This window comes from Prunus avium, chromosome 3, assembly GCF_965620075.1.
Source record: "Prunus avium chromosome 3, drPruAviu1.hap1.1, whole genome shotgun sequence".
NCBI lineage: Eukaryota > Viridiplantae > Streptophyta > Magnoliopsida > Rosales > Rosaceae > Prunus > Prunus avium.
This window is the reverse complement of record NC_142286.1, coordinates 13,493,745-13,515,895: the sequence shown is the minus strand read 5'-3', so window position 1 is coordinate 13,515,895 and position 22,151 is coordinate 13,493,745. Positions and strand designations below refer to the sequence as shown.

The window sequence follows — 22,151 nt, the reverse complement described above, 5'->3', positions numbered from 1 at the left end:
GAATGCTTTTGTGCTTTGTCTGACTTGTGCATAATCCTTTTTCTTGTTTAAGAGCTGTTAGATGAGACTTCAATCGTGCTATCTTGTCCTCTTGGTGAGCCAAGTATCCATGCTTCATTTTGGACTGTCTTTGTTATTGTCTCTTAGCTTATCTCACTCTCTTAGCCAATCTATTTAAAATAAAACAAAAAAACAAAAAAGGGAAGTGTGACCAATGTAGTCACGGCTCTAGGAAGGTATAAGGTGATATGATTGAAGCATCTAGAGCAAAGAGCTGTAAAATTGGGCCATTCAAGCACTTATGTCTGGGATGTGCAAGTACCACAAAGTAAATCATCAAATATTTTGTCAATAGAGAGTGATGATATTTTAACTTTGAGCCCTTACTCTGATCATGTCATAAAATTGCATTGCATAAGTGCCTCTCCAAGAGAGATAAGGTTTCATCTCTTGTGTCCCTTGGCTCTAAACCTCCTTATTCCTGAATATGCCTTGTCTTTAAGCATGAAATGCACTTCATATTCTATCTCTCTGAGTTGTCTATCAATGTGCACTGCATATGGATCTATCCTTTAATTCATTTTCTTTCATGTGCTTGAAGACTTGGTCTAGGATATTGTGCTAATGCATCTTTGATCCCTTGAGATATTTGCTAGTTCATGCTTGTGTTTTTAAAGCCAAAACCATGTCTTTCACAAGGTCGATACAATATTTGATGCCTTTTATGATGTTGCTTTAGTTGCCTAGTCAACATATGTTCATGCTAATTGTGGTTGACTAGTCATCTGGTCCTCTTCTTCTTCTTTTTCCAGCTTAGCGGTTTTTTTTTTTTTTTTTTTAGCGTTTTTTTTTTCTTTTGGTTTTTAGCGGTTCCTTTTTATTTGGTTTCTCTTTTCATTTAGTTTTTAGGTCTTTTTTCCCTCTTCTTTTTGTCTTTCTTTTCAGTTTGTCTTTTTCAACCACTAAAATCAGAAACAAACCCCTTTGGGTCCACGAATCTTCTTCTTCTTCTTTTTCTTTTAGGGCTCTTTTCCCTCTTTTTCCCATTCTGTGTCCTTCAGAAACAAAATCGAGCAGCCTACCTCGTTGGGTCCCTAAAATTCTTCCTCCTGTTTGTTTCTTTCCCTCTTTCTGCATTTTTTTTCTCTCTGCCGTCTTCGTTCTTCTCTTTGTTTTCCTCTGTTTTCTCTTCCCCAATTCTTCTCCCTGCCTGCCATGTCGTCCTCAAAGCCCTTCCTCTCTTACAATTGTCGCTCCAAATCGAAATCCCATGACAGAGTGGATTTCATTCCCTCCATTCCTAGGGCTCCTAGGACCCGTTCCTCTTCCTCTATTCCTGTTGGAGAATCCTCTCCATTTGTGTCCCCTGAGGCAGCCTCGTTCTTTGATGGTGTTATCTCTAAAAGGAGGTTTGTGCCTAAGAGGTCTTACCAAATTGATGTTCTCCCCTTGGCAGCCCAAGCCTCAGCCACTCAGATTTTTTAGCACTACCGTCTTCATTCTCTCAATGCTCTCTCTGGTAAGTTTAACTCTTCTGTAATTAAGGAGTTTTACTCAAATTTTCCTGCTGATCCTAAGGGGTCAAACTATCAGATTGTTGTTAGGTCTGTGCCCATTACTCTGAGACCATCTGTCATCAATCGGGTTTTAGGTTTTAGGTCTTGCCCTGGTTTTGATTCTGAGAAGTTTCCTGGTGTTTCTTCTCAGTATAATATTGATTTGTTTAAAACCATGGCTTATACTGATCAGTCTATGCCTCTGACTTCTAAAGGCCTTCCTATTAAGTCTATTTGTCACCATTCTACAAATTTCTATGGGATTTTATCCATCATAATGTTCTGCCCACTGGAAATAATTCAAATCCCACTCTGGTTGCCTGTCAACTAATGATTTCAATGGTGAATCATGATAAAATTCCCTTTGGGGATATTCTCTATCATGCTATTCTTGGCAAAACCATAGGTCATGGTACAAAACACAAGGGGACTCTTGTCTTCCCCTGTCTTATCCAGCTTCTCTGTGAGCGCAACCAGGTGTCCTTTCTTGATTCTGATCAGTGGAATCCTCCCATTGCTCCATTTGGCAAGGCCTCTGTTGCCCTTAGCCAAAAGGTTTCAAGAACCTTTCACACCTCTGTGTCATCCACTTCTGAAAATGCCTCTCTCAGAGCTCAGCTTGCTGCCAAGGAGAAACACATTCAGCACCTTTTGAGCCTCATTCCATCCTCTTCATCTGATGCTGCTGCTGACGTAGATACTCAGCTTGCTCCTGCCCCTAAGGACTCTGATGCTTTTGTTGATTCTGATGCCTCTATTGATTCTCTTATTTTCTAGCTGCAATGTTCTTATAGGAAGTGTCCTAGATAGGGGGAGTCTGTTTTGGCAAGTTGGAGGTATATTTTTGTAATCACATTGTGGGTTTCTTTGTTTTTGCTTGGATAGTCTGTGCATCTTGTTAGGGGGAGTTGTGTTGTACTGATTTGAACAGATGTTATGTGCTTTGTAACCAATCTATGCCTTGTGTTTTTACCTTTGTTCAAATCAAATTTTCTGCCCTGTGTTTAATCCCTCTATGTTCTGTTTCTGCTTCCTTGCCTTTTTGCACTTTCCTTATCAACAAGGGGGAGAACACTCTCAACCCCCTTATTGCACATATTGCATATTGCTTAAAATTAAAATTTATGTGATATAATATGCTTGTCTTGTGCCTGGAAGTTTGGTTGCTGTTTTGCAGGTACTTCATTTCATCATCTCCTTAGGTTTGGTTTTGGGTTGAGTGTTTTTGAGAGAGTGTGTTGTGAAGGAAAGCCAAAAAGGGGGAGATTGTTAATGTATGAATTTTGATTAATTCTTTTGGCTTCCCTTGACAATTTTGTAATAGGATTTTTATTGTATTTATCAAGCTCAAGTTTAGATTAAGAATAGCATCTCTAGGTGTTCTTAACTATCATCTATCATATGGAGGATCAAGCAAATTGACAAAGGTAAATCATGCATTGCATATCATTGCATTAAACTGTTTTCATAAATGATGACTAGTCATCCTTGCTCTGTAGGATTTCCAGCTGGTTAACCAACTGTTTTGTCCTATTCTCTTTTCTCTCTCTGCTGCCATGTGTCATTCTGACCTAAGGGAATTTTTTGTCTGTAAAGGCTAGTGAATTCCTCTTTTGGCAGCCGTCTCTTTTGGGTGGAAGTTTTGGAAAGATTGGCTTGCTATCTTTCTCTTCTTCTTCCTCAAGAGAGAACTATATATTTCATCTATGAGTTTTTCCAATTGATTTCTTCTTGAAAAACTGCATTTGAAACTCGAATCTGCATCTAGCTACTTAAATCACTCTCTCATTTATATCTAGGTCAGATTCAAGACTGATTTCTTCAAGAGTATGGTTTCTTGAAGAAATTGGTCATTCTCCCTTGAATCCAAATTTTGGTTTCGGTTTGAGTTGGAGCTTGCAAGCTAGTGCCATGAGATGAACGAGCTGGAGAAGGAGCTGCCATTGCCATGAAGAATTGAGCTTCAAGCTTTGCTAAGTTGGAGAAGAAGATTGTACGAAGGAGGTAGAGCTCATCTTCCTAAATTGATCTAGGTGTTGCTTGAGCTCGCGTGTATTCCTTTGTAAGAATCTTTTTCTACTTACTGGATTGCCTGATCGATTGATGACCTCCAGTTTTTCCCAATGGTGGGTTTCTGGGTGAACAAAATCTGGTTTGCATATCTGTAATTTTTCTGGGTTTGTGTTCTTGGTAGTTGACTAGTCATCATTATCTGCTGTTTGGTATTTACTTGATTATAATGTTTTCACACACTTCCACCATAGTTGTTGCTAGCACAGGAGATGCCTAGATTGATGGGTCCTTCTGAGTGCCTAGGTTGTCACTAGTACTTTTCTAGTGTTGCAGGTACATTGTGGCATGCTCTGTGTGCATTCTTGCCTATAATAATAATACGTCTAATTGATTAAAGAAGAGAATGGCATCATCTTCTTCATCAGACTCTTCAACTCCTCAGAGGCGCTCCAGCGCTGCTTCAAACCAGGGCGAAAGGCCCCCCTCGCAAGCCAAAGGAGCTCCAGCGCGCAGCCTCAAGCCCGGGCAAGCCCTGGGTCCCACCAGCCCGGGCAAGCCCAAGGGCAGGTTTCGCCTGGGCTTCCGCCCGAGGGCGATGACGTCAGCGCTGACGTCACGCTGACGTCATCGCGCAGGAATTTTAATTTTTTTTTACCGTTGGCGTTGATGTCAGCCCTTGACAGACTCCAACGGTAAAAAAATTTGACTTCCACGCGCTGATGTCAGCCCCTGATAGACTCTCCGATTGGTTTTTTTCCAGAAATCCGACGATCCTCGTTTTTTTGGCTGAAAAAATTGCAAAAAAATACCAAAAAATTATGGATTTTTTCCCTATAAATACCTAACAATTTTATTCACTTTCCACACCAAATCTTCATACAAACTCATCTCCTTCAAATATTTTTCACTTTCCACACCAAATTTTCTACTACAAAATTTCATTTGTGCAAAAATACAAATGACCTCTTCCATCGAAGCCGGAGGGTCGTGGACAAATGTTCGAAGAAGTTAAAATCTTGGCAACGAGGTAAAAAAAAAAATTAATTTCCGTTTTATTCAATTTAATGTCTTTATATATATATATATATATATTTCTTACATTTCCAATTTCATTTTTTTAATAGATTAGTCAAGGCAAAACAAAAAAGAGGAAAACCATTACACATGGCTCCTCAAGTGAACAATGCCCGCAGTCGGTTCCAGTGGTGCGTTCCGTGTCTGAAATAATGGCACTATTATGTCCTCCGAAGGAAAATACTCCCCCACGTCGTGATCCTGTGGAACCGCCTCCGCCAATGATTGAGTCGTTCTTGTACTCCATTGTGTCGAACTATGAGGACCGAGAATATTTCAATTGTATGATGAGTGAGTAGGTATTTCAATTGTATGATGAGTGAGATGTGAATTTTATAATAAATATGGACACGTGGCAACCGAACATTTTATCCAAAAATTTTATCCGAAAATTTTATTTGAAAATTTTATCCTAAAAATGTTATCTTAAATTTTAAGTGAGAATTTTATAATAAATAGTGACACGTGACAATGGAAAATATTATCTAAAAAGCTTATCAAAATTAATGATTTAAGTATAAAAAAATATGAAATAAAGTACAATGAATAGTATTTGCCTTAGACTTGCCCTAGACTTAACCCTCATGGGTGGAACCACAAATGGCAAGGCTGACACTATTCACATGTATAGTGGCAGCCCTTGCTTGACCTTACCCTAAACTTAGCCTTTAGGCCACTTCCAGCAGAGCCTGAAGGCAAGGGTTGGGGGCCTACTGTAGCCCAAAGGGGGAGGGGGCCTGAGCGAGAGCCTGCTAGTTGGATGATGCAAGCGCTAACGCCATGCTGGTGTCAGCAAGACAATTCAAATTTTTTTTAACGTTGGCGCGTGCGCGCCTGCAGCTTTCCGCCAATAGCTATAAGCCACGTGGTGGCTCCCTGGGCTGTCCGATTGTTTTTGTCCTCCAATCCAAAGGCAGGGAATTTTATGAGCAAAAAAATTATGAAAAAAATTCGAAATTTTTTAAAAAAAATACTGACTTTTTTTTCTATAAATACCAATCAATACTCTTCATTTTTAACAACAAATCCTCATACATCTTCTCCTCCTCCAACTATTATTCACTTTCTACTCCATATTTTTTTCACTTTCAAGTTTAATTTTTCTCTATCATATTATGGCTTTTTCTCAAGAAACCGGAGGGGCAAGGAGTATCATGGAAGATGTCTTGTCATGTGAGTGTTGGGTCCAAATTAGTCATGATCCCATATCTGGTAAAGAGATGAAATTCAGCCAAATGTGGAAAAAAATTCATCAAAAATTTGTTGAAAGATCGGGTTCCACCCGTATGGAAATGGCATTGTCTAGTCGGTGAAAAATTCTCAACAAAGAGTTGGGGAAATGGAGAGATGCCCTCACAAAAGCGATGGATAACCAAAGAAGTGGGGAAAATCTTAGCGATGAGGTAAATTATTTGTAATTTTCATTTTATTAATTTTAATGTCCTATTAATTTTAATTTAAATGTTTCTTGCAATTTGTATATTTTGTTAATATTTCTTGTATTTCCATACTTATTTAAATGTTTCTTGCAATTTGTATATTTTGTTAATATTTCTTGTATTTCCATATTTATTTAAATGTTTCTTGCAAATGTACCTTTTGCTGCTACATTTCCATTTGAGATGTGGATCATTCCGCTGGATCACTCTTCTCATTTCCATGAGCTAGATAGTGAGAAGGTAATTGTCTATGTTATAGAAACTGACATGTTGATGTATGAACTGATTTTGCTTCTACTTTGGTAAGATATTATGTTGTTTATTTTGAAACGCTACTTGAAACATACGTAATTAATTTCAATATTTGGATTAATGAAATACATTGGTTTTCTTTTTTGTAAAACAGGAAAATTAGAGTATAAGTTTTGTGTGATGATCACTTAAAATATGCTATTTTCATTTCCCAATGTGAATGACTTTTTAGGTAGGATTTTGTTTGCAAAATTTATATGCACAATATGGCCAAATTATGAAAAAGAAACATACAGTGTGAGTAGGAATTGAAAAACACCATTGGGAGTTGCTTCCAGTATTATGGTAGACTTTAATAGGGGCTTATATAAAGCATGAATCTTTAGGGTTAACGACTCTGTCTTTGACAAGAAAAACTGAGAAATAATGATTTTATGGCAGCCTAAGAAATTAGCTCTTCATATGCCATAGGGTTATCATCTACAGATTTTTAGCTCGCGTGGTTGAAAATAGCACAGAGAATTCTGCATATCGAGTATTGTGGTACTGTATTTTTGACAAAATATTCTTAGCTTGTATGCTTAACTTGTGTGTCGAATCATAAGAATAAATATCACACTCAAAAACAAGTTTCTAAATATTTATTTCAGTGTCATAGATGGCACATTCAGCTTATCTGATGCAAATATGCACCCATTTAGATACCTATGATTGCTTGCCTGAGACTTTAGATGCGACTTTGCAGGCAGTTGAACTTGGAGGGCTCCTAAAACTCGTGCTTCGGAAGATGTCTTTGCAGTTGAACAATCCACCATTTAATTTCATGGTTCAGACTTCTCCACTTGGGGATAATGCTTCACAGTTACCTTAAGCCCATTGGTTCTTGCAGATATAGTTCCTCAATTAAGTGTTGTTGCTGGGTTTGAAATCGGAACTGGGTGTTACATAAACCCAGGCTTCCCAGAGGATGCTGCAAAAGTTTTGAGGGAAGTATAAGTTTCACCTTCGGAGTGAAGTAATGAAAATTACTGGGATTTTTATACTTTTAAAAATAAAAATTTGAAAATTGAGAACATTACTAATTTGTTTGAGAAAACCAATGTGTTTCTATATTGGTAGAGTTTCTTCATTTCCCCCCTGAATATTTGTATAGTTCATAGAATCTCTCCTATGTGTGGGGACGAAGGGCGGTGAAGTTCTCATAATGTGGTGGTAGCTTGTACTTTTCACTTTCAGTCTTTACATGTGACCTTGATGCACAAACTTTTTCTTCCTTTTTAAGTTTATTTTCAATTTTTATTGCAAGGGGAGTTCAAGGTATGATCAAACACATTGATAATTTTTTGTTTTAAACAAAATAATATGGTGATCAAATGTGCTAAGGATGGGTTGGTCAGGAGGAGAAGGGCGAGGGGGAGTAGGGGCTGATGGGTGGGAGCTGTATCAGCTTTTCTAACATATGTTTATATGGATGTGATGGTGGGGGTTAAAGTGAGACGCAAAATATCAAGGGCAAGTTGGGTTATTTTGACTTCTGAAGGACAATATGATAGTTGACCATATATTTGGTGGCTAGGAGATTGGATTAGGAGGTAGGATTGGATCAGAAATGATAGGTATCCTTCATTGACATTATTTGTGTCCCGTGTTCATATTTCGGCTTCAACATTTTGAGTTCAAGTCAAAGGGTTGGAGTAGTGGGATTATGTAGCCCACTTTTTTTGTAGATAAGTTTTCTTAAAAAAAAATACACATAATAGGATTATAGTGGGATTATTTTTTAGAGATTTTCTATTTAAACCTCACACTTCTCTTAGTTCACTCCATGTTCTAAGTTCACCCCATCTTTTAATTTAAATTTTCACAATTTCTAAGAAAACCCCACTATCTTCCCAAACTACCCTTAAATACACCCCAAACTGAAAAAATAAGAAATAAAAGAGATTTTCTATTTAAACCCCACAATTTTCTTTGTTCCCAGCAAAAAAAATAACAAACAAATAGAACCCCAAACCCGAAATTTAATACTTTCTAGAGAAAGAGAACAATTTTATCTCTCTCCAAGAACTGTAACTGGAATTCCAACACTTGGGTATTGTTGAGTTGATAATCAACAAGCCTTTCCATCAACTCCCACGCATATTTAAAGAGGTAGGCTCGTCAATTTTCTACGTCTTTAAAAGAGAAGAGTAATCTGTCAATAGGATGTAGAGGAGTTTGTATTTTTCTAAAACTTAATATGAAGAGTGGTGGGGTGTGTATAGATGTACTAGGGTTAATTATTAAGTTGGATGACCTTTTTTGTCTTTTTACACAATAATAAAACTTACAGCTTAATGATTTAAGTATTGGGGTGAACAAAGAGAAGTGCGGGGTTTAAATAGAAAATCTCATTTTTTATCCTATTCACATTCATTTTTTAGCACCAAATACACATTGAATTAAACTAATAAATTCTACAGTACCCACCAAACAACTCTCTCATTCGGCTTACAGCCTACCACTTGCTGCTCTGTGTTTGTGCCTAATAAATCTCGGCCGATAAAACTGACCAGGGGAACTTCCTCTCGGCCCTAGCGCCTGCTAATAGGCCGAACGTGGCAAGTCGTTATTTGCTTTCTCTCGTAAGACAAAGGTGAGCTGTGAAGGCAAAGCCATCACGGCCTCGGTAATCTCGGATGAGGACGAAGGGAGTTATGACTCCTCAGATAAACGGCCAAAATAGGAAAGCCAAGTGGCGTCAAGGTCCCACACGTCATTTAATGAAGTAACACCTCTGACTACAGCAGGGGGCCCATGATCCACGTAAGAGCATTTAATGTGCAAGGGAAAAGGGGAAGTGATTGAAGTCAAGGTATGGTGAGTAAAATCAGGGTGATTAGGTGCAAAAATACCAGGCTCCCCACTAGCTATGATCAACCTCATCATGCAGATTTTCAGCCTTGCTGTCTCTTCAGGACTTCTCCTATAAATACCAAGCTCCAACTACGTTTAAAGGGTTCAACACCAAACACAAGCTTCCCACGGAGCATATTATATTTTCCTGTCATTTACCTTCTGTCATTTATCTTCCTGTAATGCACTTTCAATACCTTTACTTGCTTTCTTAGGAATAGTGACAGCTTGTAGGAAAATCCATTCATCAATATATTATACGACCCTTGTTTCTCAAGGCGTCGGAGCACCACCTAAAAACCCACCATCAACACCATCATTCAATGGCCTTGTAGCTCAGGCCGTGAACCTGACGGCCTAGATCAGTTTCTCTCTTGGCCACAATCGCTCTGATTAGAAAGTTAAACTCAAATAGGCGCATAACTCATCTATCCACCCAATCGCATCATCCTCAAACGCACGGTAAACCGTGCTGGCACGCCCGCGCACAACCGCACCGCATCAAAGAAGGACAACACGTGTTGACGCAGATCCCCTCGGCCCGGAGCACCAGGCCGTGAGATTTGCAAAACCAACACTCTGATAGCTTGGCCTAAACCTACAGCTTCAATCAAGGTTGCTGAAATAAAGCAAAGAGCTACCTTTGCCATATAATTGACTGCATAATTATGGTCTTCCCCTTTCCCTTTGGGAAATACATATGGTGAACAAGTATGGCAGCAGGTAGGGCTGCTTGTTCAAGTGGGCCAAGGGGCTCGATCAATCATTCTGCCATCGAAGCTGTATGACCTATAGGGTTGGGCTAAGGTAAGCAGTAGGACGTACGGCTGGGCAGGTTTTTTCGGACGTTTTCTAGGATCAGAAGGAACCGCTATAATGACCACTACGTGCATTTCATTCTCTTCGATCTTATCTCTGATTGCTTTTTATGAAGTCACACCGGGAGCTAGTGCTTGCTATCTAAGAATTGCTCCATGGATCTCATCGGAAATGTTTGATGCTTCTTGGGGCTTCTTTGGCGATCGTGAAGTCACCGAATGAATTGCCTGGTAGATAGATCAAATCCGGACGCGGCTATTGCTCCGCGACGATACGGACTCGACCCGCTCCTACCCACCCCGGGGCACTATAGCATGTCGGGAATAAGGAGGGACATACTGGACGTAACCACTCCCTTGGAACCATGATGAAGCATATGAATTGTCTTGTAGCAAAAATAGGGAAATTGGCGGCTTTCCCCCGGCACAACTAATTTATTCAATAATATTCCCATTTTGAAACCTAATCACAAATACCTCTATAAAAACTCCCTATTGACAGTCTATTGCCCATCCTTCACTTAGTTTTTTTTTCTTCTCAGTCGTTGCTCTTCCTATTCCTCTTCCTCTTCCTCTTCTTCAAACCTCGCAGAAAATCCACCTCCGCGAATCTCACCTAACTCCATATCCTCTTAGTTATATCTTCCATCTCCTATCTTTTCTTTTCTTCTCTCTCTCTCTCTCCTGCCCACGATGATGGCAACTGTCACCTCCTCAGAAACCTTAACCCACATCGGCAATGGCGACCTCACCCTCTCTCTTTCGGCCGCCCTTCTCCACCTCCATCTCTCACTCTCTGTCACCTCTTTCGACTGCCGTTCTTCCCCTCCGATTCAACAAATTTCTCAATTTTTCTCAGCTTTCCTAAAATCCATGGCATCTCTGGTACTCAGCCTTTTTGCTTTACTTTCATACCCATATGTTATTTGGGTTTTCTTCTGCTTGTTTCAATTTCATATATGGGTTGGAATTTTTGGTGCTTAATGTCACTTCAAGTCCCTCCAAGTCAAATTTGAGTGAGATTGTACAGAAATTTGTTTAAACACAATTGTGGGTTTAATTTAAAATTTTATCTCTCTTTTTTTAAATTAATATTTTCAGCTTGTGTAGAGAATGTTATTTAAGTAGGATTATACAAAAACTTGTTGAACCAAAATTTTGGGATTGTGCAACAAATATTTCTCCGTTTGTTGTAAGGAATATTATGCTTGAAGCTTGAAGCTTGTCCAGTCTACAATGATTTTGAAGTTTTTCTTTTGCTGATTGAATTTTATTACTGAGTTAGGTTTTTATTCTGACAAAAAAACAATTGAAGAACCACAATTATTTAGTTCAATGGTCTCTCGATTTCATAGGAGTTGTGTGATCTAATATTAAGGAAACATTCGGGGCACTAGAAAGTGTTCTGCATCTTCAAGAATCTGTTATGATCTGAATTTGTTTTGTTATGTTTTGGGATGTGATTTTTGAATGAACTACATAAATTGATATGATGAAGTACTAAGTGAGCTCTCTGCATCCATAATTTTGAATCAGCAATGGTGAGCTTAAGAAGAAGCAAACGCTTGATATCCAGTAAGATAATAATCGAAGTTAAATTGTGCAAAGTTAGATTGTGCTTGATGTCCACCACTTACTTTAATTACACTCCTGTACAATGTAGAACACTTTTTGCAAAGTTAGATTGTGCTTGTAGAGGAATTGGATAATGGATAATGGGTTCACCAATTACAAGACTGCTTTGTTCATTCCACAGTCCACTCTGGAATTGCTCTCCAATTCATATAACCTTCCTTGTTTCTCTTTCTAAAATTATGTTTCATTGTTGTAGGTTGTTGCAGGCAGATGCCATAAACCATATCAGTTATAAGGCGAGAAAAAAGAGTTCTTTGATGACCGGGAAGAGTGTACAGAGGAATTGTAGTATGACAACCATCATCATTCAGTGTTTTAGATTTAGGCTTACCTATGAGTTATTGCTAGGCTTATTGACTTAACCTTTGGTTGTTGTTGGTGTTGGTGATTCATGAGTTTGCTATCTTTTTAAGAAGGCCATGGAAAATGCACCTTGCATATTTGTTGATGAAATTGTTGTTGCACAACAATGAGGACCTGGAATTTTTTTTGTTTTGCCATATCAGTTATAAGGTGAGAAAAAAGAGTTCTTTGATGACCGAGAAGAGTGTACAGAGGCATTGTAGTATGACAACCATCATCATTCAGTGTTTTAGATTTAGGCTTACCTATGAGTTATTACTAGGCTTATTGACTTAACCTTTGGTTGTTGTTGGTGTTGGTGATTCATGAGTTTGCTATCTTTTTAAGAAGGCCATGGAAAATGCACCTTGCATATTTGTTGATGAAATTGTTGTTGCACAACAAAGAGGACTTGGAATTTTTTTTGTTTTGCCATCTCTTTTGCAGGGTTCAATTTTTTTTTTTTCATAACGATTGGACCTAGATATTTTGCTTTTGAAAAAAATACCTTTACTTATATTATACATTGAAGAGAGAACATTATATACAATGTGTTTTGCCTAGCATTTCCCGCATAAGATGGACTATTACAGTTTTTGTATTGCTACTGTATAGCCTCATATTGCCTTAGTATTGCTACTATATAGCCTCCTATTGCGTTCTTATTATCACTGTATTAATTGGTTTTTGCTATTTTTTGCATTAATTGGTTTGAGAGTGCTCCGATATTGTCCGCTTTGGGCCCCCCCTGCCCTTACGGTTTTGTTTTTGGGAACTTACTAGTAACTTCCTAGTGAGTCACTCATCTTGGGATTGCTCTAGCCCAAACTCGCTTAACTTCGGAGTTTCTATGGAATCCGAAGTCAGTGAGCTCCCAAAAGCCTCGTGCTAGATGGAGGTGGGCATGTACATATAAGGCACATCACCCCCTCTTCGTTGGTCGATGTGGGATGCTACAGTCTACTGTGTTGGTGTTTAGTTGGTTTTATTTTCTATTCTTGTAACAGTCTTTTGTGGTCTGGGTCGAACCTTCTTGTTAGTCCATGGCTTTGTTTGTGCCTAATAAATCTCGGCCGAGAAAGCCGACCGAAGGGACTCCCTCTCGGCCTTTGTACTTGCCCAAGAGAACCAAACATGGCAGGGCGTTGTTCGCTTTCTCTCATAGAACCAAGATGAGGTATGAAGACAAACCCTCATGGCCTCGGCATTATAGGCAGTGGCCGAAGGGAGTGATATTTCCTCAAGGAGACGGCCGAGGTAGAGGGCCAAGTGGCATCGCCACCTGACGTCAGGGACCCACGCCCCATTTAATGAAGTAACGCCTCTGACTACTGCAGCAAACCCACTAGCCGCAAAAGAGCATTTAATGCACGAGAGAAAGAGGGAAGTGATTGAAGTCAGGGTATGGTGAGAAAAATCAGGGTGATTAGGCGTAAAAGTCTTATGACTTGAAAGGTTAAGTCACCAACCATCAGTCGAGTGCATTAAATGCGTCCCCACGGCCAATGGCGCAGAACCCACGATTAGGGTGGCGGCCTGGATTTATGGGGTTACACCACCATGCTTCACACTCCCAAATGCCCATTTGACTACCCACTTGCTCTGATCAGGCCCACCATGCAGATTTTCAGCCTCGACAATCTCTCAAGAGCTTCTCCTATAAATTCCAAGCTCCGACTACATTCAAAGGGTTCAAACACCAAACACAAGCCTCCCACAGAGCAACTTATATTTTCCTGTCATTTATCTTCTTGTAATGCACTTTCAATACCTTTACTCACTTTCTTAGGAGTAGTGATAGTTTGTAAGGAAAATCCATTCACCAATATATCATACGATCCTTGATCTTTAAGGCGCCGGAGCACCATCTCTGTTACCCTTTCGTTCATTCCATATATCATACGACCGTTGCCCTCTAAGCAACGCGCCGGAGCACCACCTAAAATCCACCAGTAACACCACCACTAAACGGCCTTGTAGCTCAGGCCGTGAACCTTACGGCCGAGATCAGTTCCTCTCTCGGCCATAATCGTTTGATTGGAAGTCAAACTCAAACAGGCGCACCATTTAACCATTCATCCAAACACATCACCCTCAAACGCACGGTAGACCGTGCTAGCATGCCTGCGCACAACCGCACCGCACCAAAAGAAGGATGCCACGTGTCAACGCACATCCCCTCAGTCCGGAGCACTAGGACGTGAGATTTGCGAGCCCAACAGGCTTTGTATAACTATTTTGGCTTATGGATGAAATCTTCTTCTAAAAAAAAAACTAAGTACTTAGGTAGCGTTTGGCCCCGCTTAAATTTTAAAAAAAGTGGCTTTAATAAAAATTTGGCATGAGTTGGGTGTTTGGTAAACCCAAAAAAACACGCTTATTTTAAAAACACCCATCATAAAAAGCAAAAACTCAAAGTCGCCAATACCCAGCTTTCAAAAGCTGCTTAAAAAAAGAGCCGGTTTTTGGATTAATGAAAGTTTCATTATTCCTATAATGCCCCTAAACATTTTACGAAAGGACAACGTTTGTCCCTCTCACAAAATAGATCTCGCGACCTTCACTCTCTCTGAGACCTTCACTCTCTGCTCTTCTCACTTTTCTTCTTCTTCCTCCCCTATCTCAAAATTCCAGTCTCAATCAAGGAAGAATTCATACTCAAGCGAAGTCAAAGCGTGGACAAGTAAACACCTAACACCAAACAACCAAGTTGTGGGCTTCTGTTGAAGATTGTGCCCAGAAAATTACTTGCCCTTTGCATCATATCACATCTGTGATATCTTCACAAGTATAAAATCTCACTGCTTTGCGTATAAAAACAGACCCAGATGAGGAAATTCGCAAGCAGCAGACTCTCACCAAAATAAAATCCAATCTTACAATCCCACTCACATACATAGAGCAAAGGACCATGAACTCAAACCTCTCTTGATCTGGGTTTGGATTGAGTTTTGGGTTCTAAAATTCTTGATCTGGGTTGTTTTTTAATCGGTGTTTTGAGGCGATGGAGAAGAGAAGAGAAGAGGAGAGAGAGAGAGAGAGAGAGAAAGAGAGATAGGGTGGGTACGGTGATGGGTTTGTTTGTTTTTAATTTTAATTTTGTATATATATTTTTATATTTTATTCATATAACAAGTATATATATATATATATATATATAACAATATTTTTTAGATTAAATTTTTTGATAAAAAAGTGTAAATTAAAAAAAGAAAAAAAATTATGTAGTGAAGTTGGGTTTCTTAAAAAAAAAAAAAAAAAATGAAGGAAAAAACAAACAGATTTATCATCATGCCTTTTTCGGTCATTATACACACTAAAAGCGCTTCTGATAAAAATTTACCAAACACTTTGACTACTCACAACAGTTTTTCAAAACTAGTTTACCAAACGCCTAACTGCTTTTTTTCAGAAGCAGTTTTTTTTAAAAGCACAGCAGAAGCAGTTTTTTTTAAAAGCACAGCAATGCCAAACTAGCCCTTAATGTGTTGAAAAATTAGACATCTTCATTCCAAACTTACCCCTAACAACTATCTTAAGGGTTAAATGTTAAAATAGTCCTTGTGTTTTATATGTTGGCTAATTTAAACCCTATGTTTTTAATTTGGTCAATTTGATCCCTGTGTGTTAGGGCCGTTAACCAATGTGATCCAATCCGTTAAATATATGTTTAAAAAATTTAAAAACTATTTAAATATTAATATATAAAAAATTGGAATTCAATTAAAAAATAGATAATTAAATAAGATCTAAAATTTTGTTATGGGCTCTTTTGTTACCCAAAAAAAAAAAAAAAAAAAATCGAAAGATCAAAACTAAAAGAAATTAAAATCAAAGGATGATACCACCATCCAATCTAGCCCCCACCCCCACCACCCTTATCTCTTCTCTCTTTCTCCCATCAACAACCCATGCAGCTACTTTCCGCAGCCAGACCCAAAGGCCCCAACTCCCCTACACACACCCACCTCCTGAACACGAATCCTCCCCACCCTTGAGCTCTCTCTCTCTCTCTCTCTCTCTCTCTCTCAAACAACCCCTACTGCCCTACCATGTCCCAGCAAGATCTTCCCTCACCATTCCCTGGCCATTTGTCCCATCCCCAACCACACCGTCTAGATCCTCTAGCCCACTCTGGTCGTTGCCCCCACTCCTCCCCCCACCCGGGCCTATCCTCCCTCCTTGATTATGCCCATCCTCTTCTTTTTTTCCTAATGTTATGTTTTGGTTTTAATGAAGTTCAATATATTTTTAAATTAATTAAAATTTTAAATTCAATTTCAAATAAGTTTATAGGTTTTCAAAAAAATAGAAAAGAAATCATTTATGTTTATTTAATGGCAATTTTAACGGAATGGATCATACTTTCAGAATTATACATGTATTTACTTACTATAGTAAGTATGAATACCATAGTAAGTATGAATACTATCTATCCATGTCATCTACCCTTTATGTTTACAAAATTTTCAATAATACAAAAAAAATTCACATATTATACATGTATTTTTCACATATTATTAAATAAAAATAAATATTAAATAATGGCTAAAATTTTCATTCATATTTTTCAGAATTATCGATTAAAAACGTACTTATTTTATTCATACTTTTTCCATTCCATATATTTACTTACTATGGTCTCATGGATAGATAGTATAAATAGTTTTGTTCTGTCCCAATTCCCAAGGCATCGTGAAGAATGACTAACAGGAAGAGGGGCATTTTCGTCCAAGAGGATACCAAAGGGAGAGCGGTGGAATTTACAAGGAAGATTTCAAACTCTGGGTACTGCTAGAAAAAGAAAGCTCATTAAGACAGCCCTAAATACACGCTCATTATGAATTCAACGCACTAACCCAAGTACAAATACCAACTCTCTCTCTCTCTCTCTCTCTCTCTCCTCTGAGTTGCCATCTCTGGCCTTCAAAAGCCTTTGTTTCAGCGCAGGATCAAAAAGCACAGCTCTAACCCTAGGAGCAGGAGAGAGCTCTGAAGGTCTTCCATAGTCCATACTACTGGTATTTCTCAGTTCTTGATGTTAAAAGCAGTCCTTTGTTCTTGAATTTTTGCTCTTCGTTTTTCTATTTTGTATTTTGATGTTTAATGTTGAGTAATGTGAATTCTGAAATGATACCCATTTTCTATTTTGAGTTATTGTTCTGCTTTGGCCTAGAAAATATATAGAAAGATGTATCTTTTTTCGTTTTTCGCATCAAATGAGTGTTTGGTTTCTATGTAAAAGTGAGGAAAGAAACGAAATTTCGTGTTCAATATTTGATTTTCGACATTTAGGTTTGATGTTGTTGTTGCCTTGCTAAAGCTCAAAACCTCATATTTCTTCATTGTTTGGGATTTGGGGAAGTTCAATACATCTCGAAGTCTTGGACTTTCATGGATTGTATGTTTCATTCTGTGTTGGTCTTGCAAAACTTGAAATACCCAACTCACGAAACCATTTTCAATAAACCCTTTTCTTGAATTGGATGCAGGTCAATGGGGAGGAGTTTAAGCCCAATACTAAGGCGTGAAATGGAAAATCTTGATAAAGATGCTCATAGTCGTAGATCAGCAATGAAAGCACTGAAATCCTATATGAAAGAATTGGATTCCAAGCCAATCCCAATGTTTCTTGCCCAAGTTTCTCAAACTAAAGAAACTGGTTCTTTGTCGGGAGAATGCACTATTTCACTATATGAAGTTCTTGCTCGTGTTCATGGTGTCAAGATAGTACCTCAGATAAACAGCATCATGGCCACCATAATCAAGACCTTGGCTTCAAGTGCAGGGTCTTTCCCTCTTCAACAAGCCTGCTCAAAGGTGGTCCCAGCTATTGCTAGATATGGGATTCACCCAACCACCCCTGAAGACAAGAAAAGGAACATTATTCATTCACTCTGCAAACCTCTGTCGGATTCTCTCTTGGGTTCTCATGAGAGCTTGACTTCTGGAGCTGCACTTTGCTTAAAGGCTCTTATTGATTCAGATCATTGGCGTTTTGCTGCAGATGAGATGGTTAATAGGGTATGCCAGAATGTTTCTGGGGCTTTGGAGGAGAAGTCCACTCAGACAAATGCACACATGGGTCTGGTTATGGCTCTTGCAAAACGTAATGCTAAAATTGTTGAACCATATGCTAGGTTGTGGATACAAGAAGGACTGCGGATATTGAATGCTGGTGTAGTGGAGGGGAATTCTCAGAAGCAGTTGTCAGCTATTCAAATGGCGAATTTCTTGATGAGATGCTTAGATCCTTTGAGCATTCTCTCTGAGCTTGAGTTGATAATTGAAGAAATGGAGAAGTGTCGATCTGATCAGATGGCTTATGTTAAAGGGGCTGCCTTTGAAGTTCTGCAAACTGCAAGAAGAATAGGCGCAGATAAAGGCTCAAAACTTGAATTCATGAAATGCGAAGGAGATTGCACAGAGGAATTTGCAGGTAATGTCTACCCAACCACCCCTGAAGACAAGAAAAGGAACATTATTCATTCACTCTGCAAACCTCTGTCGGATTCTCTCTTGGGTTCTCATGAGAGCTTGACTTCTGGAGCTGCACTTTGCTTAAAGGCTCTTATTGATTCAGATAATTGGCGTTTTGCTGCAGATGAGATGGTTAATAGGGTATGCCAGAATGTTTCTGGTGCTTTGGAGGAGAAGTCCACTCAGACAAATGCACACATGGGTCTGGTTATGGCTCTTGCAAAACGTAATGCTACAATTGTTGAACCATATGCTAGGTTGTGGATACAAGCAGGACTGCGGATATTGAATGCTGGTGTAGTGGAGGGGAATTCTCAGAAGCGGTTGTCAGCTATTCAAATGGTGAATTTCTTGATGAGATGCTTAGATCCTTTGAGCATTCTCTCTGAGCTTGAGTTGATAATTGAAGAAATGGAGAAGTGTCAATCTGATCAGATGGCTTATGTTAAAGGGGCTGCCTTTGAAGTTCTGCAAACTGCAAGAAGAATAGGCGCAGATAAAGGTTCAAAACTTGAATTCATGAAATGTGAAGGAGATTGCACAGAGGAATTTGCAGGTAATGTCTACTCTAACACTCTGAGGAAGCGTGTTCGTTCTCTTCAGGATCCAAGTAATGTCTACTCTAAGTCCTATGAGAAACGAGCCAGAAGATATAGAAGGTTATCCTTCAGCGACAAAGGTGGACCTGAATCGGTATCATCAACAGATGTCATTCCCGTGGATGCTGATTTGCAGGTTTCTTACGAGGTGGTGCCAGAAAATGAAGCAGAAATTCAAATGTCTACCATAAAAAGTGCCCGTCCAAAGGTTGCTGTGAAATTGCTGTGTGGACTTACGTTCGCACTAATTGCAGTGGCTATGGCACTACTTTGGATTAATGATCAAGGTGAAGGGCATGAAGGTTATTATCCTGTTCCAACTTAATGTGCTCGTTCTCTTGTTCCAACGTGGTCACTCATTTTGATGTATAAAGTAGGCAATGTTAGACACGAGAATCTCTCTGTATCTTCTGTAACGCTAGAATTTTACCATCACAACTAGGCGTGGATGTTCAATGTACTGTAGAGAATCAAAAGAATTTGTGTTCTTGAGGAAATGTTGGGCCCGTTCGTTATCATTTTCTAACCCCTTCTTCTATTTTCCAAGAATGAAAACAACCAAGTTTGGTGCTGTTAAGTTTGAAAACACGGAAAGAATTGAAAACGATCTCAACTTTCTTTATAAAATGAGAAAACAACTTTGAGATGTTTTCATCATTTTCAGAGGGAAGTGAAAACAGTGGAAATAGTTTCAGGTGGAACAAGACATCATCATGCTTTGTTCCATTCTCACCTTTCTCAAATCCCACACCCAAAAATCAAACACCCCACTGTCTATTCCTCTCTCTTTGCATTGTTTTGTGAGACCCACTCTGACTCCAAGGCCACAGCCTTCACCATAGTTAGATCCTTGGCTTGAATCAAACTCCTCAACGCCATAGCCTTCACCACAGTCTCCCTTCACCGTCACCACCCAATCACTCGAACCGTAACAGCCACCACTGACCTAATTGAACAAATCGAGGGTGATAGTTATTGTGGTGGTTTGAATTATGTGTTTTAGTGTGATTTTGTTGCTGTTTTCACATGGGTTATATAAACCCAAGCAACACCAGCACTCATGGAGGAGAGGATGTATGAAGAGAGATGAGAGAGTGAAAAAGAAGGGGACGTGGGCGGTGGGGAGTCTGTGAGTTGGGAGAAGAAAAGTCAAGAAGAAGGTGGAAGGAAAAGTGTGCTAACAATATATATATATATATATATATTTTGGGATAATCTTGTTTTAATTAAACATTAGTTTCAGATAATTTTAGGTTTTTTTTTTAAATGAACATTAAAATATTAATGAAAAAATAAAAGTTGAAAAGAAATGACACTTCATTGTTTATTTTATTCTCACTAGCCTCTCTGCATGCGCTTTCACGCTTGTGAGAGGCTTTTTAAAAAAATATTAAATTTATTTTAGAATTAAAAAAGATAATCTCTATTGCTTGAGCATTGAAATTATCTCTCTCTTTTTTTGGCGATTTAAATTATATCTTAAAGCTTCAACATGTGCCACTTTTCAATACAACTTCAGGATCTCCAACTTGGGATTATTTGCTGTGGAAATATGTTATTATTTTGATAGAGCACAACAACTTTAATGTTAAATGTCCAAAGTTAGAAATAACTGAGTTTCCTGCCCGTGGACTAGTCTACAATCTAGGCCAAACCGGTGAAACAAGAAAGAAAAAGAAAAACCCCTCTGCTTGTGTATAACTACAAATGACTAGAACTAAGATCAACTCACAGTTTCCCTAGAATCCAAATGAAGAATATTAAAAGGAATGTCTCTGAAAACTGCAGAAACAAATGGTCATAAAGAAGCCCAGGGCCTCATGCCTCATTCTATATCCCATAAAGTTTTTTGACTTACCCACCCCCATCCCTCCCCTCCAAAAACAAAAAGCACAGGGATACAGACAGAAAGAGGTGGGAAATTGTTAGCAATGAAGATTTTAATCACCCGTAATATGTTGACCTTACTTGATGAGCCATCTTATTTTAGTGAACAGAAATTTCCTGCCGTATGAATCTATTATCAAATTACAGACATGTGCTTTGAACTTCCCTGCATTCAAGTATTATACCTTTTATCTGGAAGATACATGCTACATATTATCATAAGCAAGGACGGAACCAGGAATTTTTTAACGGGTGGGCTAGCTAAAGTTATTAACTTAAAATTTAATGATTTTTTTTTTTTACTTACAATTTTTATAGTCTTTCTAGAAATAAAAGTAAACATTAAATCATATAAACCAAGCTAGTTCATAGCTCCATAGACTAATTTTCATTAAGTTTTAACATAAACCAAATAGGGTTTAACACCATAGTAGATTGAACATCTAAGGCTTTTTACTTAGATTGACCTTAGGTTCCTTCATGCATTCATATCATACATGAAAAGTTGTTTTATGTAAAAATATTGACTAAGTATGAAAAATGGGTTTTCGGAATAATCATTTTCTCAAGATAATTTTTGGTGGCTTTTATTCCTCACACATCAAATATGAAAACTTGATTTTATGGGATTTTAGTATGAAGTATATATTGACTTAATGAGCCATCATTTTTAGCCTAAATCGTATTTTGCACTAAGGCTTAGTTTGGGGTTGCTTAACTTTTAAAAGAAGCAGCTTATTTTTTAAGTTTTGAATGAAAAAGTGTTTGGTAAATCAAGATAAGGCTGCTTCTTTAAAAAATTGCTGTGACTCACAGCAGATTTCAGAAGCAGCTCAAGAGGTGCTTCTCAAAACTGCTGCAGATGGAAGCAGGCGGAGCAATTAATGAAACATTCAAAATACCTATAATACCCCCATTTATTTTAGCAAATGACATCCGTTATCCTCACTTTCTATTCTACGTTAAGGTACTACAACTCGATTCTTCTTCTTCTCTCTGGCAACTCGACTTCTGTCTGCAACTCGATTCATCTTCTTCCCCTCCGACCAAAAAAAAAAACCCAGCCCCTAGCTCTCCACTCCAGCCACAAAAATCCAAACCACATCTTAAAAAAAACTCAACCCCAGCCCCCCAGTTTGTGATATCCACTCCAACCACAAA

At 38.5% G+C, this 22,151-nt stretch overlaps 1 pseudogene across 1 annotated transcript; it reads left to right on the top strand.

The window, feature by feature from the left end:
• The first annotated feature begins 16,727 nt into the window (after positions 1-16,727).
• On the top strand, positions 16,728-19,742 carry LOC110769175 (protein SINE1 pseudogene; annotated as a pseudogene). The gene is made up of 2 exons (XR_015834347.1): positions 16,728-17,045; positions 17,517-19,742. The product of XR_015834347.1 is annotated as a protein SINE1 pseudogene (transcript).
• The last annotated feature ends 2,409 nt before the right edge of the window (positions 19,743-22,151 follow it).